Source organism: Macrotis lagotis, chromosome X, assembly GCF_037893015.1.
Source record: "Macrotis lagotis isolate mMagLag1 chromosome X, bilby.v1.9.chrom.fasta, whole genome shotgun sequence".
NCBI classification, from domain to species: Eukaryota; Metazoa; Chordata; class Mammalia; order Peramelemorphia; family Peramelidae; genus Macrotis; species Macrotis lagotis.
The window spans coordinates 670,484,605-670,508,845 of record NC_133666.1 but is presented as its reverse complement, the minus strand read 5'-3'; the positions used below and the strand labels follow the sequence as shown (position 1 = coordinate 670,508,845).

At 45.2% G+C, this 24,241-nt stretch overlaps 1 protein-coding gene across 5 annotated transcripts in view; it reads right to left on the bottom strand.

Annotated features, from left to right (window-relative positions):
• CAMKK2 (calcium/calmodulin dependent protein kinase kinase 2) overlaps positions 1-15,029 on the bottom strand; it is a 63,179-nt gene extending 48,150 nt beyond the window's left edge. For 4 of the 5 annotated variants that reach the window (XM_074205591.1, XM_074205592.1, XM_074205593.1 and 1 more), the window contains exon 1: positions 14,946-15,025. The gene's annotated coding sequence lies outside the window, so the exon portion shown is untranslated. Of the gene's footprint in view, positions 1-14,945 lie in introns of all 5 variants that reach the window. The other variant, XM_074205595.1, reaches the window with a different exon arrangement.
• Between the last annotated feature and the right edge of the window lie 9,212 nt (positions 15,030-24,241).

Below are 24,241 nucleotides of genomic sequence, written 5' to 3'. Positions count from 1 at the left end.
ATGGATAGCTATCTGCTAAAACAACTCGACATTGCTTCAGCAGCCCAAGTAGTCAAAAAGTGGAAGAACTATGAGAAACAAAAGGAGAAATTCTAGCAGAGAGGGTCAAAACGTTCACTGAAGAGCTGTCTAGTCATAAATTGGCCCAGCATGTGGGTTCCCCACTTCATGTACTCATTGCCAGCTTCCACGAGCGCCCTCTTCCCTGTCACAGTCACTATGTTTGCTGGCATAAGTATATTGTTATTTGTTTGTTCTTTGTTCTTGAAGAAGACCATAACACCAGGGAAGTGATGCCATGACATACAAGTGAATTGGATTTAAATGTGGGAAGGGACCACCCTCACTTTCTCCTCTGGAGTCATCTGGGTCCAGTGACCAGATATGAATCAGGACAACTGAAGGTGGCTCTGGATATAAGACAATTAAAGCTAAGAGAATTATCCAGGTCACACAGCTAGTAAATGGCAAGTGTCAGGTTGGATTTGAACTCAGGTCCTCCTGACTCCAGGATCAGTGTTCTATCCACTGTGCCTCTGAGTTGCCCTATAAGAATAACTATAACTTAGGGTGATCCTTCTATAATTCATGATTTCACCTTCTAATAAATAAATCTTATTCTTGTTTTTGCATGTTTAGAAAATGTTTCATGTTTAAGAGTCAATAACATCATTGGAACTGATAGTGTACACAAAGGAAGCACACCAGTAGGGGCTCAGGAGCTATACCATTAACAGATGAGTAACTGCATTATACTACTGTCATACCCAGGATCCTGAAAGTTGAACAGGAGTTAAGAGATGGAACCCATGGCTATCCTATACTCTGGTGAAACCTCTTTGTATCTTTCCATGTGAGTTCTGGTTGAGGGCTAATGAGCCAGTCCAGAGAGAGAAAGAAGTGTCGTATGGATACTATACTTGAGTTCCACTGGCAAGCTACACTATCAAGAAAGATGAATATGAAGAATTCAGAGAAACATGAGAAGACCGATGTAAAACAGGCAGACAGCAAAATACAGTAGACAGAGCACTGAATCTAGAGCCAGAGGACCTAGATTCAAATCTCACTTCTGTCAGTTACGACCTATGTAACCCTAAGCTGAACTGACACCAGGGTTCAAACCCTGGCTCTGTTACTCACTATCTATCTAACTAACCTTAAGCAAATCACTTAAGCTTTGAGTTTTGTTTCCTCATCCTCTGAGGTCCCTCCCAGCTCTAGCTTGATGATCCTATGAACTGATTCATCAGGAAATAATGCAGAACCAGAAAAAAACATAAGTATGATGACTAAAATAATAAATGGAAGAAATAAATAGGAATGAAAAATGTACAATAACAACCAAACATGGCCTTAAAGATAGTCATAACAACAACAACAACAATTGGCATTTATGGAACACCTTAAAATTTGCGAAAGACTTTACAGTAAGTCTTCATACCACACTTATCAATATGCCCGTCACTGTTCCAAGGGCTTTACAATATGCTCTAATTTTATCCTCACAACAACTCTGAGATATACTATTATCCTCATTCCACAGATGAGGAAACTGAGGCTAACAGAGGTTAAGTGACTTGCCCAAGTCATTAAGTGTGCAGGGCTGGTTTTGAACTTAGGGCTTCCTTGATTCAGGGGTGGTCCTCCACTCTATCCAAAGCATCATCTAGCTGCCTCTGACAAGTGTGAGAAAAGATATTTTGCTCCCTCCACTAAAGGGACAGAGAGCTAGGCATGTTAAACGCTGCCATATACTGTCAGATACTACTGATGTGCTGGATAGTTTTACTAAATGTTTTTAAATGTCTTTTTCAGTGGATACAAAGGAAGACTTGCTAGGGATGGAGAGGAGGGGATAAGTTTAGAAATGAACACAATGGAAAAACAAAAGACATCAATAGAAAAGGAATTGGAAAAGAGACTGGGTCTGTGGATTCAGTGATTTAAGGAACTCCAAGGTGAGATGAAGAGAGTCCCTCTACCCAGGGCAGGTTCTCTGCAATTAAGAGAACTGAGAGGTTAAGTGACAGCTGGTTAAGTCATAGTTGGTGCACGTCAGAGGCAGGACTCCTGAGCCAGCACTACCTGCTACAACACCATCTAGCAACAGAAAAATTAAATATATTTTTCTTTAAAGGAGATGTCTGAGTCCCTACTGTGCAAGAGCCTAAAAGCTGAAATTCTGCTAAGACTCTCCTTCATACCCCATGTTTGTTTCTTTCTATCCTAGATCCATTCCTCTCTGAGCCAATCCCATCTCTGGACATCAAAACGAAAATGTGACTAGCCCTTGAACTGACTGGCATCTGCCAAAGATCCCAAAAGGGAGGAGAGCCTAAAAAGGCTAATCCATCCCCAACCCAAAGCACACACCCAGTCCCAGCTCAGCCACAAACAAGGGCATGACAAATCACTTCCTTCCCCCTCTCTGGGCCTCTATTTAACCCTCTACAACACAAGGGAACTGCCCTTTGAAAGACTGAAGAACTCTGGTCAGCCATGCCCAACCAGGATTCCAGAGGATTGATGATGGAGTCTTCTGTCTGTCCCTAGACAGAGATATAATGGAGACAAGGTGCAGAATGAAATACACCAGCATTGAACTTTGTGTGTCTAACTGCCTATTTGTTATAAGGATTTTATTTCTCTTCCCTTTTTTTTCCACTTAGGGAGGGGAGGATGTGAAGAGATTTTTTTTCCTTCATTGAAAAAAATAATTTTTAAAAAATGAAGAGGTTACTAAAGAGAACTTTTTGTGATGCTTAAAAAGCCTCAAGAAGATAAAAAAGAAAAAAGAAAAAAATCAAGGCAGCTGATAGATTTGGATCTGGAAGAGATTTTTAGGGACCATTCAGTCAGACCCTCTTTCTGAGGAAACTGAAGCTCAGTTTGGTGACAAGAGCTAGGATTTGAAGCTGGGTCAGATAAATCCTGGAAGATCCCTCCCAGTCTCAGCCACAGCACCTTGCCCACTCCCCTACTTTCCTCTTTAGGTTAGATTTTGTTTTCCTGGGCTAAGCTCACTCCACAGTAACAAGCCCAAAGACACCAACAAAAGGCATTCCGTTCACTCCTACCAAAAGCATCTTTCCAAGGAAAACACGCCACCACCTGCAAACCTCCAGGCCACCAGGAGGGACAACTTCCTGCCTTACAGCCTTACATCTGGCTAACAAGCGATTCTTGATCTAGTAGGCCTTCTAAAGCCAAAGTTTCCTCTATTTTTTTTAAGCAGTCTAAGAAATATGTTTCAGGTCAACTGTAAAGGAAATGACTAATAATAACAATAATAGTTTATGGTGTATAGAGCTTTGGGACTGGTGAATTTACCTTATTTGATCTTTACTGTAGACACAGTAGACGGAAATAATACTGACTTTGGAGTTTGAGGTCCCAGGTTCAAACCTTGACCATGATGCTCACCACCTAGGTAAGCATCTTGAGCCTCAGGTTCTTTATCTATAAAGTGGTGGGTCAGATTAGAAGATCTTGGAGGTCCTTCCCAGCTCTAGAATCATGAAAGATCTTATAAGTTGGTAGTTAGATGGTACAGTGGGTAGAGCCACAACCCTGAAGTCAGGAGAATCTGAGTTTAAATATGGTAAATATGCAGTTGTGTGACCTTGGGCAAGTCACTTAACCCTGACTACCTCCCATCCAGGGCCATCTCCAGTCATCCTGATTCATATTAACCAATGGATCCAGATGACTCTAAAGGAGAAACTGAGACTGGTGACTTAGCACAGCACCCCCTCCCTCAAATCCATTCACGGGCATGTCTTGGCATTCTCCCTGATGTCATGATCTTCTTTTGAAAACAAAGGACCCAACAGTAACATGGGAGTGATGATCAACTTTGATGGACTCACTCATTCCATCAGTGCAACCATCCGGGACAATTTGGGGCCGTTTGCAATGGAGAATACCATCTGTATCCAGAGAAACAACTGTGGAGTTTGAACAAAGACCAAGGACTATTCCCTTTAATTTAGGAAAAAAAAAAACTGATAGCTTATTGTCTGATCTTGCTATCTCTTATACTTTATGTTTCTTCCTTGAGTATATGATTTCTCTCTCATCACACTCAATTTGGATAAATGTATACCATGGAAACAATGTAAAGACTGGCAAATTGCCTTCTGTGGGGGGTAGGGGGAGGAAAGTAAGATTAGGGGGAAAAATTGTAAAACTCAAAATAAATAAAATCTTTAATTTAAAAAAAAAAGAAAACAAAGGACCAACATCACCAACAAAATCAACCTCATCACATAAACTGATAAATCTTTGTGGGTCTCATGGTCTTCCAAGGGGTCTCCTTTCCAGCTCTATCTATGATCCTCCAAGCTAAGGGGCCCCACATGAAGGTCTTTCTTGAGTTGAAATGCCAGGCATTTGAACACTATGACAGTGAACGCAGCTCTGATGGGTTAGCCAGTTGTTTGAAGGCCAAATGTACGTTTGCCTAAAAGATTATTTTTCAGAGAACTTGTACTAGGCAAGTGCTCACATGGAGGTTATAAGAGGCAATACAAGGGCATTCTCAAGTTCTCTCCAAAGAATTTTGGGATCACTTGGGGAACCTGGTACAGGACTGTCCAGCCTAGCATGCCAGAAAAAAAGATGGTGCCATGATTGATGGTCGAAGCAAAGTGGCAGAAGCTGAAAGCAAATGGGAATTGTGCAAATCCAGAGACATCCTCATCTTCTCTGGGAATACTTGTACCCGATCTGTGGTAGACAATCAGCCGCAGTCAAATACACTGTACCTTGACCCCAACACCATGTTGTCAGCGGGCCTCTTTGAAAATGAAGTATGAACAAGTAGTTTGCACAGAAACACAAAGCTAGAGAGTGTCTATATAGAATTTGAATGCAGGTCTTCCTGCCTCCAGACCTAGGGCTTCACTCACCAAGCCAAACACCAGGCACTTTTAGAAGGAACCTATTGCTCCAGCCCACACCAAGGCTAGAGAAGTGCCTGTGTCCTCTTCCTGAAGTCTACCAAGCCCTGCGGGAAAACTAATTGTTAAAAGAGTTATTGCCCTATTGATAATTAAATAACAGAGACCAGGGCCCTGCAGAGGAAACACTGAAGTTGGTCCAAGTCAACTGGCTGGAGGCCCTAAAGTCTGCAGAGATAGGGCTTAGGGGAAAAGAGGATCAGCTTTTATTCTCCCTCCCACTTACTGATCCAAGCCCATGCCCCCCTTCCTGCCAGCTAAAAAAGACCATGGAGCTTTCCTGAGATTTGTGCCCACACACACAAAAGGAAGCAAAAGATGAAAACATGAATTCCTCTCACATAGGCATCTACCCAGTGCCTGGCAACTTGGAATTGGTAGTCTTCAGTCAGCCTGTGCCCACTCACTGTCCACCCTTAATACTGCTGTTTGGAGGGGCAAGGCTGGAGCTGTCCAAACCATGCCAGTCTCAACAGAAAGTTCCCCAAATGCTGGGAGGAGAAAGGAGGAGGCAGAGATAGTGGGGAGAATGGAAGGTTAGGGAGAAGAGTGGAGAATAGAGGAAATGAAGAAGGGAGAAGGAAAAGGGGGAGAATGGAAGCATAGGGAGAGAAGGGAAAGGGAAAAGAGAAGAAGAAAATGGGGGAGAGGGTGGCGGGGAGACAGAGAGAAAAAGAGAGAAAAGGAGAGAGGGAGGAAGGAGAAAGAAGAAGAGGGGAATGGATAGAGATGGGGAAGGAGAGGGAAAGGGAGAGGAAGGGTTAGAGAGAGGGAGAGGAAGAAGTGGGAAGAATGGAGTGAGAGGAAGAAGTGGGAAGAATGGAGGGAGAGGGAGAGGGGAAGAGAGAGGGAAAGGGGAGAAGGGAGAGGGAAAGGAGGGGGGAAAGAGAGAGAGAGAGGTAGAGAAGAGGGAAATGTTGGTCTCCATGTCCTCTGAGATTTCTTCCAGTTCTAAATCAACAACAGCAAGATCCTCTGAGAATTTTAATTATATTAATAATAACTGGGGTTTAAAGATGGCAAAACACTTTTACATTCATCAGTTTATTTGATTCTCACCAACAGTCCTGTGAGCTAGGTGCTCCCAGGATTGTGACTTTCATTTTTAACATTGCTTGTTCTCTGACACTTATTAGTTGACTGTGACTATGAGCAAGTCACTTTGCCTTTCCAGGCCTGTTTCCTTATCTGCAAAATGGGCTTAACACCGCCCCTTCTCCCAGGGCTTTCAAGAAGTGAAAGCTTTATTTTACATCATCCTCACTCCCAACCATGGGTTACCTGGCCCAACCCTCTGCTTCCACCTCTCCATCCTCAGCAAACCCCCCCCCCCAGGCCCATTCTGCCAGGATATATTATCTTATCTCTGTAGCTCTGTTTCTTCTAGCTGTCTCTACTATTTACAGAAAGTCAGGATAAAAAGAGGACATACAAAAATAGTTGTTCTGCAGCTTTCAGAAAAAGATACAATAGAATCTCAAGAATTGCTTTCTCCTTCCAGAAAGGGGGAGGGAAGGTTTTCGCCACATCTTTTCCAAAGGGCTCCCCAAGCCCTTCTCCAGGTGCTTCCAGCTCACATCAACATCCAGGTCCCCGATTCAGTCCCTGGCCACTGCACCCTGCTCTGGCCCACCACCCCTGGGTGCTCCTGCAGCCTCCTTCCCAGAATATTCCTTTGTCTGTATTTGCATTTATTCCACAATAAATATGTGTACATTTACAAATAAATGCACTGTTCTCATTATTTACATTTGTTATATAATAGCCATAGATGTATGTGTATTTATATATATCTCCTTATACATACCTATTGGCTACTCCTTTGGACCGTGAGCTCATTTCAAGGAGGGACTGTCTCATTCTCTGCTCTCATACAGCGTCTGACACACAGTAATCAATAAATGCCTGGGATGACTTCCCAACCTTTTCTGAAACAACCAACCAACCAATTAAGCATTTATTAAGCCACTACTGTGTATGTCAGGCACTTTGATTACAAAGACAAAGAGTTAAACAATCTCTGCCTTTCCACAGCTTACAGTCTAGCAAACCTTTGAGGTCATCCAAACCAATCCCTTCATTTTACAGATGAGGAAACTGAGGCCCAGGAAATTGAAATGGCTCATCTTACTACACACAGGGAATATATGGCAAAAGTAGGATCTGAATCTGAGTCCTGACTTCAATTGCTGTCCTCTTCCCACTCATTCTCATTGCAGGTCAGTCCCTCATTTTACAAAGAATGAAACAGGCCAAGAGGAGAATGACTGGTCCAAGATCCCACAGGTAGTAAGTGAAATCTGTACCCAAGCCATAGCCCCAAGATGCCACTTCTCAAAAACCCCAATGGAGGAAGGCAACACCTCAGGAGCCTCTAAAACCTTGACCATTAAAGCAGCTCCCTCCCAGTCTCAGGGAGCAGAGCAAGACCCTCTCTCCAGCAGGGTGTTAGGAAGTCTGGAGTCACTCATTTGGTTTGGGGAGCGACAAAAGATCCCCCAAAAGCCGATTTCCCAATAATTAAGCAATGCCATCAGTAAACCTTGTCATTGTCACAGTTACAACTAAACAACTCTGCATCTCAAGAAACTTGATTCCATGAATCAATGGGCAGAAATGAGGAGGCAACAGGCAAAGGCTTGCATTTCATGTCAGATGATCTCACAATAAGATAGACTTATAATCAATAGGAATTCCACAGGCCACACAATTCTGAATGGAGGCAGCAGAGGTCAGAGATCAGGTTCTCGACTGACTGGTCACAAGGCTTAGATCCAAATCCCAAGTCTGATATTTGCTAGCAGCATGACCCTGATAAAGGGTATCAGGACCCTGCAGAGAAAACTCTGAAGCTGGTCCAAGTCAACTGGCTGGAGGCCCTAAAGTCTGCAGAGATAGGGCTTAGGGGAAAAGAGGATCTTCATCAGTGGAGGGAGAGTTGGGCTTATTAATGAGCTGTGAACACCTTTCCAAGTGAGAGGGGTCTGGACTCCATAGCTTCTCAGGTTCCTTCCAACTCTGGACGACTTAAGACCTCCGTGGGTCTCGATTTTCTCCTCTGTAAAATGAGGGGGTTGGACTCAAAGAACTCAGATTCCCTTGAGTGCTAAGCTAATATTTCCTTCTAACTTTAGAGCTAGAAGTCTAAGGACTAGAGGCAACAAGATGGCACCATGGGCACTGGAAGTGAATTCATTTGGGACCAGAGTCTGAATCCTGCCCCAGGCACTTCACAGATGTGTGACCTTGGACAAGTCACCTCATCAATCAATAGAAAATCATTTATTTGTTCCCTACTATGTGCCAGGCCTTAGGGATGCAAATACAAATAAGGAAATGATCCCTATTCTCCCTCTCAGCTTGTTTCCTCATTTGTAAAATGGGGATAACTACCTTTCCAAGGCTGTTAGAAGAATTAAAAAATGGGGGGGGGGGTCAGAAAACAAGCATTCATTAAACACTTACAATGTGCCAGGCCCATTGCACTAAGATCTTTATGAATATTAACTTATTTGATCCCCATCAAGAGTCCTGTGAAGTAGGGGATTTTATGATCCCTATTTTACAGTTGAGGAAGGCAAAGGCTGAGTGATTTGCCCAAGGTCACACAGACAGGCAGTATTTGGGTTCCAATATGAACTCCAGGAACCATGGCACTATCCACTTTGTACTACCTGACCATCATGTATAGCATTTTATACATCTTAAAGGACTGGCTGTTTTATAATGTGAGATATTATCACCTTTTCTTCAGTTGGTGGAGGAGGCAGTGTATCCTATAACATAAGGAGAACCACAGGCCCTGGAAACTTGTCATTGCCCTCTGAGGAAATAGTCAAAACTACTTAACAGAGATCAGTTCACTCACTCTTGTCAACAAATGATGATCAACACAGAGAAATTTCCCTTCAATCTCAGTCTACCCCCGCCCCCCACGCCAAAACAATCCCAGGCCACTAGACTGTGTGATTTTTTTTTTCCCCAGCATAAAGAATTATGGACTTAAAACTGAAAGGATTCAAGTATTCTAGAAGTAAAATTAAAGGGGTCTTGAAGGTCATCAAGGCCAACACCCTCATTTTACAAATGAGGAAACTAAGGCCCAGGGTCACAGAGCCAGACCTAATTCCAAACTCGGGCTTCTTTCCAATGCCCAACTGGCCAGGAGAGGAGGAAGTGAGCAAACCCAGCTCTCAGATCTCCCCTGGGGAACATCATAAACTACACTCTCCAGACCCTGAAATAAGGGGGGAAAGCAAAGCCTTGGGGAGTTGTTAGATAGTTGTTGATGATGCTGCTGTTATGATTGCTGCTGTAGCTGTTGTTATTAGGTTGTGGTAGATGTGGTTGTTGCAGCTATTTGTGTAGCTGAATCCCACAGAGGCTGCTCCAGATTAGGCTCAATACTACCCTGAGGCAGTGGGATGGGCAAAATGACCAGACAAATACCTCCCAGGCCTGGGATTCTTCTATAACCATACAACTGGATGCTAGAGGAAGAAAGAAAGGGACGCTGAGGAGAGGGGAGGAACGAGGAGAACAAAGAGAGGAAAGGGGAAAGAGGAGGGGGAGAGGAAAAAGAGAGAGAGAGAGAAGAAAGGAAGGAGAGAGAGGGAAGAGGAAGAAAAAGGAGGAGGGGGCTAGAGGGAGAGAGGAGATAAAGAGACAGAGAGAGGATAGTACTAAAGATGAAGGAATGGGCCCATAGACCACAGACTCTGGAAACAAAAGCTAATGAAACTCCCCATCCACATGCACTAATTCAGACCAGATGGCAGGTAACTTATTTTGAAAAAGCCAAAACAACTCTACCCTTATAAAGCAAATATAAATAAAAAGGCCCTCTGACTCAGAGAGAAACCTGAAATAACATTCACCCAATAAACCACTGGCACAGAAAACATTATGAAAGGAAAATGGGAACCATATGCCCTGGGTGAGTCCATCTACTAGGAAAGCACTGAGGAGCTCAATAATTCCCAATCTGGGCACTGGGATCGGGAAGCTACTTTTTAAGGGGTGACCTGAGTTCATGCGTGCATCAAGTACTATCATTTTGTACTTTATTATGGACAAAAGACAGCATAAATAAACAGCTTTGCACATAAATGTAGAGATATTCTTTAAATATGTGTAAATGTTCCTTCTGATTTATAAAACAAATCTCATAATTATAAAACAAATAAATTCTTACCCCTTTTTATTACTCAATTTTTAAATAAATGGATGCTAATAGTATGGTTACTGCTATGATGGGGAATGAGTGTCTGAATTTTTTTTTTAACTTTAAAGAGTCTTCAGATTTGAAAAGGCTGAGAAACCAAGGCATTTGAACAATCAGGGAGGAATTCATTAGGAGAAGAGGCCATTTCAGAGCAATGTTTTTAATAAAGTATCTGTTAGGGGCCAAGAACATGCTAGGAATATAGAAACAATGACACAATCCCTCACATAAGAGAAGTTTTGTTCATTGGGTCATCTGAGAAAACTCTCTCACCTGTTCAGATAAACTCCTAAAAAAGTTTTTTTCATAAAAGAAAGACTCAAATTTTCCTTCCCAAAAAAGTAACCAAAGACTTGACTGTGAGACCTTGGGAAAATCCCTTGAAATTTTTATACCAGTTTCCCCATAAAATAGGGGAGATGGTCTCAAGGAACTCGATCTGTGATACTATGATCTACCTGGTCAGAGATTATCAAAGTTACTGATCAATCTGGGTTTTAGAGAAATCAAGATCACTATGGTAAAGAAGAAAGAATAATAGAAGTCAGATTAGAATTAAATCCCAATTCTACCACCCATGTAATCATGACAAGTTACATGACCTCTATAGATCTCAATATAGTCATCTGTAAAACGGGAGCAGGGAAAGAAAGAAGAGTTGAATTAGAAGGTTCTTTACCCTATTATTTCGAATGGTTATTTGGAGACTAGATTCAAATCTGTGATTTCCTTTCTTCTCTGTGATCAAGGACTTAGGTATCAAGAGTACTTTGAGATTCAAAGTCACACTGCCAGAGTATGTCAAAGGCAGGACTTAAACCCAGGTCTTTCTGATCAGCCCCCATCTACCTCATCATTCTGCCTCTCATAAAACCCCATGATCAGTAAAATGGGGGAGACAATACCCTGTAATGCCTGCCTCAATTTGCTGCTACAAGGGTCAAAAGATGTATTTTTGTAATGGCAGAAGTGCTACATATGTCAACTATCATCATCATCTAAACTGGGGACTGGGGAGATAAGCCGTTGTCTCAGCTGTCCATCTCCCATCCTGCCCCCCCAACAGACATAATTTGTTGTGGTTGCTGATGTTACTGTGTTATTTCAATCATGTCCAACTCCTGGTGACCCCCTTTTGGAGGTTTTCTTGACAAAAATAGTAATTTGCCATCTTTTACCAGCTCATTTTACAGATGGGAAAACTGAGGCAAACAGAGTTAAGTCATTTGCCCAGGTCATCTAGCTAGAAAGTGTCTGAGGACAGATTTGAACTCTGGGCCCAGCTCTATCCACTATATCCACATTTAGCACAAATACTATCTAATACTATCTAATCCAAGAAATCTTCTCTGATCTTTCCCCCCCCCCCATTAAATTATTCACCCAATACATTCAACAAGTCTGTATTCTGTGCCAGACACTGGGGATAAAGACAAAAAACAAAAATGAAATAGTCCCTGTCCTCAGAAAGCTTACATTCTGTTGGGGGAAAATCTGTACAAGAGAGTAAATAATTCAGAGTAATCTGGAGTGGGAGAGAATATGGACAGGAAGGTAAATAAATAATAGAGAAATCTGAGGTGGGTGAGAATATAGACAGGCCTCATGAAGGAGATGACATAACTGAAGACTTAGAAAGATATTAGGAATTCCAAGAAACAGGGAGTAGGGAGATTTGAGAAGTTGTTCGATTCTGCATAACTTTTTTGGACTCAGTTTCCTCATCTGTAAAACAGTAACAACATCTAACTCACAGAATTGTTATGAGGACTCAATGAAATAATATATGGAAAACACAATATAAATGCTCCTTTTTTATTGTTGTTCAGTTGTTTCAGTCAGGTCTGACTCTTGATGACACTATTTGGGGTTTTCTTGGCACAGATATTGGGGTGGTTTGTCACTTCCTCCTCCAACTCACTTGACAGATGAGGAAACTGAGGCAAACAGGGTGAAAGGCCTTGCCCAGGATCTACCAACTGGTAAGTGTCTGAGACTAGTTTTGAGACTGAGTCACTTAACTAGGATGTGACCGAGGCCAGATTTGAACTCAGGAAGATGAATCTTCCTTCCTCCAGGCACAGTGTTCTATCCACCCTTATCATGACTATTATTATTATTAATGCTAGCAGGGATGAAGGATAGGAGAAAGTACCACATAACTAGCAGGTCTCACGAAAGCACCAAGTCTGACCGTGGTTCATCCCTGTCCAAGAAACTCCAGTGGCCCCCTGTTTCCTCTAGGACCAACTACTCCTCTGCTTGGCATCTAAAGACCTTTCTAGACTAGTGGTATGGAGGCTACTGCAATAAGCTGTCAATGGGAGGGAGCCCTCGCTGGGGTGGTGGCTGTGTGGGTAGAGAAGTCAGAACGGTGGAACACACTGATACAAAGCACTTCCCCCACATCAAGCCTGGGAGGTACAAGTTTAATTGTCCTCATTTTACAGATGAGAAGAAAAAAAACAAGAGAACTCAGAGCAGTGCCAGAAGAAAGAAGGATGGTTCCTCACCTCTAAAGGGAGGAGCTTGGACCCAGAGGTCTCTAACATCCTTCCTAGCTCTGACTTTCACCGTCTATGGCCCTAAGGCCTCCAGGGCAGTGGAAGAACATGCCCAAGAATCACACAAGAAGGAAAGAAGGGGCTCAAATCTGTGCCAGAACCATACCCAGGATTGAAAGGTATCAAAACTGAGATGAAGAAAACTCAGCTTAGTATATTTAAGTGATCATATTTAGAGGACAAGGTCACCTACAGTTAGCAATGGAACTGGGACTCAAGCTCAGGGCCTCTGCCCCCAAGGTCCAATCTCACATCACCTTCTCCACCCACAAAAGGCACCTCCAGAATCCCATGGTGGGACCCCCTTACATTCCGATTTGCATTAAAATACTGTACTTTTGAGTTTTCCTGCTAGAGCAGGGCTGGGGAAGGTCCAGTCTGAGGATCATATAAGGTCCAGGAAATCATCTGGTCTGATGATGCCAAGGCATTTATTGAAATTCAATAAATCTAGGAATTTTTTAGGGATGAATTCAATGTTTGATCAAAACTAGGCTAATGCTGAAATTGATCATTTTATATGGCCCTGAATGATGTTGTTATAAATAGCCATATGACCCTTGGCAAAAAAAAAAAAAAGGTTCCCCACTCCTGCTAGCAAGCTCCCTGAGGACAAGGCTCCTGTCTTTTTCATCTTTCCATCTCTCCCATCTCCAGATAGTGACTGTTTATCACTGTTAATAGGAAGTAAGTGGATTTACTTCTCAAATTAGGCAAAAAGAATGCTGTGGCAGGGACTTGGGTCCTATCCATGGGTACTTCCCACATAAAGTGCTGAATATCTGAAGCAAACTAATAGTTCCCTGGGGGAAAAGGGGGGATTCCCCTCCCACCCACCCTAATCTCTTCTCCAGGGAGAGAAGCTCTTTTGTCTCCAAGTTCAACCTCTGGCATGGTTTATCTGTTCTAGAAGATCCCGCCATCAGGGAGGTGATGCCATGACATACAAGTGAACTGGAGTCAAGTGAGGGGGGCGGGGCCGGGTCCCCAGCCTCATGTTCTCCTCCAGGGCCAACTGGGTCCAGTAGCCAATAGGAATCAGGACCCCCGAGAGCCCTCTCTAGCCGGTGCCCCCCGGAGCAAGTGGATGGAAGTTTAATCTCCAGAAGGAGGTGAACGGCCAACAAGGTTCAGCTCTCCATTGCAAGGAGGGAAATTGGGCTGCGGGCTGCAGGGCTGGGGGGCTGTGGGATGTGGGGCTGAGGGTCTGCGGGCTGAGAGGCTGAGGGGCTGCGGGATGTGGGGCTGGGGGGATGTGGGGCTGCGGGATGTGGGGCTGAGGGTCTGCGAGCTGAGGGTCTGAGGGCTGCGGGATGAGGGGCTGGGGGGATGTGGGGCTGGGGGCTGAGGGGATGCGGGATACGGGGCTGTGGGGCTGCGGGCTGAGGGCTAAGGAGCTGCGGGCTAAGGAGCTGCGGGCTGTGGGGCTGCGGGTCTACGGGTCTGCGGGCTGGGGGCTGCAGGATGAGGGGCTGCGGGCTGAGGAACTGGGGGGGCCGCGGGCGAGGAGCTGGGGGCTGCGGGATGCGGGCTGAGGAGCTGGGGGCTGCGGGCTGAGGGCTAAGGAGCTGCGGGCTGCGGGGCTGCGGGCTGGGGAGCTGCGGGATGCGGGTTGGGGAGTCTGGCCTAGAGCGCCCACCTCTCCTGCCCGGAGGCAGGTGAGACCCGGGGAGGCGGGTGCAGCCGGGGCAGGGCCCGGGGGGCGGTTCCCAGCCGCTGCCCACGGCCGGCCTGGCCCAGCCATGGAGGACCGGCCCTTCTCCGGGCGGGGCGGCCTCCGGACTTTCTAGACCTTTCCAGAGTCCTGACCAGCAGACTCCCCCCCCCCCCGGGCCCGGGCTCTGGGGTCGGCGGGGGGGGGGGGGCGCTGCTGGCCGAGCCGCGGGGCCGCCCTGGAGGCCGAGGCGGGGGGGGGGGGGGGGCGGACCTTGCCCTGGGCCGGGTCGGGGCAGGGGGCGCCTCGGCCCTGCCCCCCCCCCCCCGCTGCGGAGGCGGCTCCGGCCCGGCGCCCCCGAGGCCCGGCCCGCGCGGGGCGGGGGCGCCCACGTGGAGGCGGCGGGAGCTCGCGGGGCCGGGGTCCCCCGCCGCCGCCGCCGCCGCCCTCTCGGGCCTCCCCCTTTGTCCGCGCCGCCCGGCTCCGAGCATCCTCTCCGGGGCCCCCGCCCCGCCCCGCCCGGCCCCTCCGCTCCTCACCGGCCGCTGGTCCTGCGCGCGGCTGCCGGGCTGCCCGCGGGGCTGCGCCTCGGGGCCGGGGACGCGGCCGGGGCTGCCGCTGCGGCGCCGGCGGCCGGGCTCCTGCTGGCGGGGCTCGGGCGGCCGGGCCGGCGCGGGCGGCGCCGCCGATTGGCTGCGGCCCGGGCTCCCCGCGCCGGGGGAGGGGGCCGAGGGAGCAGGGGCGGGGCGGGCCGCCGAGGCCGCCCATTGGCCGCCCGCGGCCCGGCTCGGCCGCCCAGAGGCGCGCCGCCCCACGCCGGCTTCTCATTGGCTCCCGGGGCACGAGGGAGGTCCGGGAGGGGGGAGACGCCGCCGCCCGCCCTCCGGCCCCCGCCCCGCCCGCGCGGCTCGGGCTCCCGCAAAGTTCGGCCGCGGCCCCCGCCCCCGCCCGCTCACACTTTGAACTTCACGCCGGCGGCCTCCCACGCACACGTCCGCGCCCACACACAGAGCTCCCCCAGCCCCGCGGGCCCAAGCCGCCCGGACCGAGCTGGGGCCGGGCTGGGGCCGGGCTGGGGCCGGGCTGGGGCCGGGCTGGGGCCGGGCTGGGGCCGGGCTGGGGCCGGGCTGGGGCCGGGCTGGGGCCGGGCTGGGGCCGGGCCCGGCTGCGGCGGGATGAAGCGCGGCCAGAAGCGGCCTCTGCGGGCGCGAGCAGGCGGAGTCCGGGGAAGGCCGGGCCCCGGCCCCGGCCCCGGCTCGGCCCATCCCGCAGACGAGGCCCACGAGGCAGAGGCGCTGCGGGGTGCCCGGGTGGAGACTTGAACTCGGCGCTTGAGACCCCAAGCCCGGCGCCGCGTCCCAACGTGAAGGCAGAGTCGCTGCTACCTGCAGGACCGGAGTCTCGGGGAGGCGGCACCTTGCCGCCCCGGAGCCCCCCCTCACTTCCCACCTGGCCGCCCCTCTTTGGATTGCCTGGGCCCTCCTCCCCGTTTCTCTTGGGGCGTCCCCTCCCCCCAGTACAACCGCAGCTCCCTAAGCCCCGGGTCCCACGTGCCTGCGCCGCCGCAGGGGCGCCCCAATCCAGTGTCACCTGCAGGGGATCCCCTCTCCGAATGGGCCCCCAATAGGTTAGATGAGGGTGGGGGGGGGCTGCCGCGCCCCGTCTCAGCTTTGCAAGGTTCCAGAAGACAGACCTTCATCCCAATTCCCCAGAAGAATCCGGGGCCTTAATAATCCGAGGGGGCACAGGATGCGGAGAAACATGGGCATGGGAGTGACAAACTGGGTAATTCTTTTGTTGACGTGGTGAAGGGAAGCTTCCTTCCTTTATTGTCTAAATTAGGCCGCACCTTCTGGGGCTGCCGGGAGCACAAGCCCTGGAAGGCCACCCAAAAGAGACCCTTCCCCAAAAGGCAAAATCTCCAGTGAGGGACTTGGGGCACTCCCGGGTCACCACCCCCTGCCACGGACTCTGGGAGAGAACTTGAGGGGGGCTCCACCCTTTTCCCACCTTCCAGTCTCCTGCTGAACCCTGGCCAGCTGGCCGGCCCCATTCACTCAGCTATCCACGTGGTCTTGTCTTAAAACTCTTTCTAATTTTTCTATCCCTTTCTTAATATACTGTAACTTTCCTTAATAAATCTCTATTTGCTTTAAAAAAATAATTTTTCAAATCTGGCCTCAGATACTTAATAATTACCTGGCTGTGTGGCCTTGGGCAAGTCCATTGCCTTGCAAAAACCTAAGAATGATGATAATAATAATAATTTAAGCTCCTTGATAGTAAGGAATTTTTTTTTACATTATTTGTGGCCCCAGAATTTAGTACAATGGCTGCCACATAATAAGCACTTAATGTTTTCGACTATTATTGGCTATTGAGGCAACAATTTAAGGGAAAAGATAATGAGTTCCCTCATCTTGTCTCAGGCAAACTCCCCTCAATGAACTCCAGTGGCTACTTATTGCCCCAAATATAGACAAAATCCTGTTTGACATTCAAAGCCCTTCATGACCTAACCTCCTCCTCATTTCCAGTTTTCTTATATCTCCATCCCCCACACCACACTCTTGGATCCAGTGGCACAGCCTCCAAGACACTTAAGGGCAGCTAGGTGGCGAAGTGGATACACTGGCCTTGGAATCAGGAGGATCAAAGTTCAAATCCAACCTCAGACACATGAGACTTAGTAGCAGTGTAACCTTGGAAGTCACTTAACCCTGATGGTCCCCCATCCTGGGCCATCTCCACTTGTCCTGATTCCTATCTGGCCACTGGACCCAGATGGCATCAGAGACAAAAATGAAGCTGGTGATAACAAAGGCCCCCATTCAAATCCAATTCACGTGAATGTCACATCACCTCCCTGACAAACACCCTTGTGGTCTCAGTTTCAAAGCATTCTCTTTGCCTGAACCCCTTTCCTGGAATGTTCTCCCTCCACTCCAACTACAAAATTCTCTGGCTTCTTTTTAACTCCAACTTCTTAATTCCACTGCCTTTCCTCCATTAATTATTCCCTATTTATCCTGTATGACTTTCTTTGTGTATAGTTTGGTTGGCAAACAAATCATCCCCCACCCCAGTTTGTAAGCTCCTTGAGGACAAGATCTTTTTAGCTCCTCTTTTTGCAGCTCCAGAGCTTAGCACAGTGCCTTAGCACAATGTTTATTGATGGCTTCTTTTCAGTTGCATTTGAGGTGTCTTCAGATCACCCAATTTGAAATATCCAATCGGTAATTCATTGATGTAGGACTGAAATTCGAGGGAAAGCCTGGGGCTAATCTGAAAGTCTTCTGAATTGAAAGGAGAGCAAAATCCAAGGGACTTGAGTTTAATAAGAGGAAAAAGAAAATAGGTCTTTGAGGAACACCCACAATATGGCAGTATGATTCAGACAAGGAGAATGAGAAGGATTGGTCAAGCCAGTAGGAGCTCAAAGGAGAGTCGTGAAAATCCAGAAAAGAAAGAATATCCAGAAAAAGAATAGTCAATAGTGTTCAATGCAGCACAGAGGTTGGGAAAGGAGAGAGGACTGAGATAAAATCATTAGATTAGATCAGGGTGGGCCCTGAAATCATTTGGGCTGGTGCTGCCAAGGCAACTGTCAGTGGCATTTAGAAGTTCAATAAATCTAAGAGCTTTTGAGAGGTGAATTAATTAAAGTATGAGCAGATATACCAGGCTAATTTTTAAGTTTTGGCCCTTGGCAGATAAAAGGTTCTCCACCCCTGGATTAGACAATTAAAATAATATTTGTGCAAGTTGGCCAGTAAGAGGCAACTCAGCTGAACTTCCTCAACATTCCCTCCAAACAACTTTAAAAATAATGCCTCAGATCAAATTCTGGAGCGACCAAAGAATAAAAATAGGTAGTTTTCAGAAGAAGAAATCAAAGCTATTTTTAAGTCATGTGAAAAAATATTCTAAATCATTACGGATTAGAGAAATGCAAATGAGATACCACCTTACATCTATCAGAAATGATAAATGCTGGAGGGGAAGTGAGAAAGAAGAACATAATGAACCATTGGTTGACTAGTGAACTAGAGCAATTTGGAATGGTTTGACATTTCCTTCTCTGGCTCATTACATGTTTAAGTAGCAACTAGTTAGTGTCTGAGGCCAAATTTGAACTCAGAAAGATGAATCTTCCTGACTCCAGATCTGGTCTTCCATCTAGCTGTCCCTTGCTAGTAGGAGTAGGAGGAGTAGTAGTACCAGTAGCAGTAGCAGTAGTAGTAGTAGTAGTAATAGTAGTATAGTATACTATGGTATGCTTGTAGTGGTACTTAGCAGTACTAGTATTTGTTGTTGCTATTAAATTGAAAGTACCATAATTTTATCTCCCAAATAATTTGTCTCCTTCATTCATGAAGTGTGAGGATTAGGGTTAGAGATTTGGATAAGGGAGGGGCAGCTAGGTGGCTTAGTGAATAAAGCAACGGCCCTGGAGTCAGGAGTACCTGGGTTCAAATCTGGTCTCAGACACTTAATAATTACCTAGCTGTGTGGCCTTGGGCAAGCAATTACCTGATGTCATACAGTTCCAGGGTCACAATTTGAACTCAAGTCCTCAGACACCCCAGTACTCTTTCCCTACTGTGAGCTTTATTGCCTCTCATTCCATACAAAGTTTTCCTGCTCCCCTATTTTTCTTCCTCTAGAACAGTGAGAACCTCCCTATTCTGGGCCACTGATGGCAACACAATGCCAAGCAAGAAAATGCTAAATGTGAATCCTTCTTTGTTGTTTTTTTATAAGTTGAACAAAAGAAAACATTGGAATATTCTTGCAAAGGGCCAACTTCTCCATTCTCTCAAATTGTCCTAAAGGAGTTCATTCTCATTGGAGTTTACTGCTCCCTCAAATCTTGGGGACCCTGATAATCCTAACACCCCTATGGAAACATAGTTCCTGTCTTCAAGAAGCTTACATTCTGAGAAGAGAACATGCACACTGTGTCAATATGTCATTCAGTCATAGAGTTTGGGCTTGCAAGACCCACTCCTTTTTAGAGCTGAGAAGTGACTTATTGATACTAAAAATCAGCAAACATTTATTAAGGTCTATGTTCCAGATACTGAGAGATACAAAGACAAAAAGGTCATTATCTTGAATATCATTATTTATGTATATGTTATCTTCTCAATAAAATGTAAGCTTCTTGAGGGCAAGGACAATGACCTTTTTGTGAATTTTAGTGACATATGAAGGATATGATTTAAATGTGGGAAGGAAAACATGCAGAAAAATATTCAAAGTAGTTTTATTTGTGACAAAATAGCAAAAAATTAAATGCAATCTGGAGGTCCAAGGACTGGCAAATGGTAGTAGAAATTGAGTTTTACAATATAATGAAATACTCTCCCTACACCAATGCATTTGTGATATTATCCACAGGGGGATAGTCCCTCCAACTTTGAAGATCCCAACTCATCCATATCTGCCCATCCTATAACAGAGATCTATAGCAATAACTGTGCTATACTTGAGTTCTCTTGGAAGATATGCCTAGATAGGAAGAATACCAAGAAATATGGAAATCAATATACAAAATGGTATAAAGGATGGAAAATTAGAATACAAACTGAAAACTAGGTTTTATGTATAAACCTATGCATATCTAATATAGTATATATATGGCAACAAATGGTTGGAAAAGATTGGAAAGAGACAGAGAAAACAAACTGATGTTAATTTTTCTTTACATATATATAGATATAATTTTTCCACAACTATACTTTAAAATAATTTTTAAGATTTAAAAAAAAAATTTAGGGGTAGCTAGGTGGTGAGGGCAGCTAGGTGGCACAGTGGATAGAGCACCAGCCCAGGAGTCAGAAGGACTTGAGTTCAAATCCAGCCTCAGACACTTAATAATTCTAGCTGTGTGGCCTTGGGCAAGCCACTTAACCCCACTGCCTTGCAAAAATAAAAAAAAAATTAGTTCCAAATTCTATCTCTTCCCCCACCCCTTCCTTTTCTCCCCTCTCCCTGAGGTGGTATGCAATCAGATATAGGTTATACACGTGTAATCTTGTAAAACATTTCCATATTAGTCATTTTGTACAATAAGACTCAAAAGAATGAAAGTGAAAAATCACAAGCTTCAGGATATCCAAACAATATTATTTTTTCCTCTGGAGGAAACTTCCATTTTAATGCTTCCACATCTGATATTCAGTAGTTTTGCGAACCTGGATTGCTCTAAAAACTAAATAGTCAGGAGCAGCGAGGTGGCACAGCGGATAGAACGCCAGTCCTGAAGTCAGGAGGACCTGAATTCCAATTTGACCTCAGATACTTAACAATTACCAAGCTATGTGACCTTGGATAAGTCACTTAACTAATTGCCTTGCAAAAACAAAAGACTAAATAGTCATAGGGTTATATAGTTTAAGAGATGGAAAGGACTTGATTAGAGATCACTGAGCCCATTTTCTAGATGGGACAATCAAGGTCCGTGAATGTAAAGTGGTTTGTCCATACCTAACATTCTTCAAACTTAAAGATTAAATTTAACTTATTACTGAAGAGAGGATAACATGTATACAATGAGGAAATACAAGGTAACTGGAAGAGATCTGGCTGACTAGCAGGGATCAATATTGATTCCTGGAAGGATCAATAAAGGTTTCTTCGGAGCCTTGAAAAGCAACATGGAATTCAATCCAGTCTCAGACTCTTAAATGCCTAGCTGTGTGACCTTGGGCAAGTCTCTCTTAACCCCATTGCCTTAATTAATAAAAATTAAAAGAAAAAATGAATCTTTAAGAAGCATGCAATTCTAAGAGGTAGGGATGAAGAAGAAGGACCAAAGGGGAGTGGCCAAAAAACAAGACTTGGAGTCAGAAGACTTGGGCTCGCATCTTGTCTCAGACACTAGCTCTGTAACAAAGGGCTCAGTTTTTTCATCTGAAAGTTGAATATTGTAATAATTTTACTACCTACTTCATATACTGTGAGGCAAAAAGTTTTCCAGTCTTACTGTACTATGTAAACCTGAATTAAGAAATAGCTCCAGATTTAAAACTAAGCAGCCTCCGGCATGATCAATACATTACCTGAGATAGGGAGTGGTTAAATGATGCCTAGGGTCATCTTGGTTGGTGAGGCTAGGAGATAGGATGTAAATTAAGGTCACCTTATTCACTAGACCATGTCCTTATCCATGTCTCCATTGTTGATGGGAACAAAACAATGGCTCCCATAGAGCACAGTGGTTCTCTGTAGACCTCTAGGAGTGATTGCTAAGGATCTATACATCCATTGTCAAACTACCATTTTGAAACTTTCTTTAGCTTTGACAGAAGAGTAGTCTTTGACAATAGCACCATAGGAGTCTTTGAAATTTAGGGATTTTAAAAGGTGGTCCTTATCCTCAAAAAAAGGGTGGGAGAGAGAACATTGGCTCTGCACCAAGAAATAGGCCAAGTCATAGGCAGTTCCAAGAGGGAAGGTCACTCCTGTTTTCTGTGAGCAGGTTATTGCCCAACCATGCTACCCACTGATCAACACAAATCCTAAAAGGATCATTTCCCATTATTCAATCTCTTATGGAGCAATTTCACCATCTTCTTTACAAATCTCCATAGTTCAACTCAACAAACTCTCCATTAAGTATACCACAAAACAGCTACCTTTCCCACTGGCCACCCCATAATCAGACCAGATTCCTCCCTGTTCTTCCTCCGTTGATCAAGGCCTCCAGGAAACACTGCAATACCTTTACATTTCTGACTACATCTATACCTTTGAGATCACTCTGTGGGTACCCCTGGCAAGGCTTTTCCTGTTCCACCTTTTTGGCCTCTCTGAAGATATTGGGGCTGGAAAACACTCTGCTTTGTTCCAGCAGAACTCAAATTTGGCCTGCACATTCTGGTCCAGTATGAAGAGCCAAAAGAAATAAGGATCATAGCCAGGTCAGACTAGATTGAGAATCAGAGCTCCTGACTTTGAACACTTACTACATGACCCTGAACAAGTCATTCATCTTTTCCAGGCTTTAGCTTCCTCATCTGTAAAATGTACATGGGAGCAGCTAAGATTCAATCTTCCCAAGCTCATATCTGACTGCAGACACTTATTAGCTGAGTGATCCTGGACAAGTGATTTTAGCCTGTTTGCCTCAGTTTCCTCATCTATAAAATGAGTTGGAGAGAGGCAGCTAGGTGGCACAGTGGATAGAGCACCGGCCCTGGAGTCAGGAGGACCCAAGTTCAAATCTGTCCTCATACACTTAATAATTACCTAGCTGTGTGACCTTGGGCAAACCACTTAATTCCATTTGCCTTGCAAAATCCTTAAAAAAAAAAAAAAGAGTTGGAGAAGGAAATGACAAACCCTTCCAGACTCTTTGCCCAAGAAAAACCCAAATGGCAACAACAAAAATAAGAAGCTGAAAATACAGAGTATCCCCAAAGTAGCTTTCAGCTTCAGGTAGCTTCAGTAGCTTAAGCTGCTGCTACCACTACTTAAGGTGATGAAGTGTTTGTGTGCTTTCAACTATTTCACAGAACTCTATTTGAAAAAAAAAACATTTTTCATCCAACCAGGAACCAAAGATGGAATGTACATCGAAATTAATGATTTCTGGTTTGTCCTTGTTGCTTTATAAGGTTGTCTGGAGGGCAACTGCTGTTAGGATTTAAAAACAGAAGGGTTTTCTGCTAGTACTCAAAAGGGACTTGAGAAACAGCAGAGGCCTCAAACTCAGAGACCTGAGGTATACAAAGTGCCTTTGAGCAATAACATACACAGAACTAACTCCCTGAGGTTCATTCCCTAGGACTAGTCATTCGTGGATAAAGGTTTTTGTGCCTTATCATTAATCTTGTTGAATATGGAGAAAGTCCACAAAGGCATAAGATACAAGACAATAAACATTCAAGATCAGTGAGTCACATTTTTTTTTGAATAGCACCTGCCTTTGTAGTGATTATTATTCTGTCTTCAGATAAACAAACAAGGATTTATCTAGCCCAACACAGAGTGGGTAGTTTAAAAGACAATCTGAAACCACAGACCTGCTAGCAAAATCAGGCATCATGGAGGAGTCAGTCTGGGTGTGTTTCCTAATTTCATATGGCTAATCCTCTTTATTTGAAATACGAAAACCCAGATTTTCCAGTTTACCCTAAATAACCCTGAGATTCAAAGTCAGATCATCTGAGTTCCAGAACTATCACTCCACACTCTTTATTACCTAGAATTAGTAGGTAGTATGCTGTGGATGTGTTGTTTACAATTTATAGATTTTTGTTGTTGCAGTGGTATTTTTGGAAATCAGATCTGCTTCAAGCCCTATTCTTCACAAGTAAATCAATAAACATTTTTTAATGACATTATGTAAGGCCCTGGGATAACTCCTGATGATAAAAAACAAAAAAGCTTCCTGCCCTCAGGGAGTTTACCCTCTCTCCTCACCCTCCTGTGCCTCTCCTCTGATTTTTATTCAACAATCTCTTGTTCTACTTTTCCTCTTGGTTTCCAGCCTCTTCTCCGTCCACTGAAAACAATTCTATCATTTCCTCTTGCCGTTATATTTCAGCTGGACTTCACTCTCTTTCTTCCCAGCCTGTCTCCCTGGGCTTAATCTCGGAACAAGGGAGAAGCAACCAACTGGCAGAGGCATTTATGCAGGTGTAGACAATTTACAACATAGAGGAATTGAAAAATACAATCTGTCACAAAAATACAATTCTTTGCTAATGCCATCAATATTTAACAACAACCAAAAAAATTCCCCCCAAACAATAATCTCTGGAGTCACAATCTGGAGCGATGACGAGAAGGAAAGAAGTCCAGTAACAAAATAAAAAGCAACAAG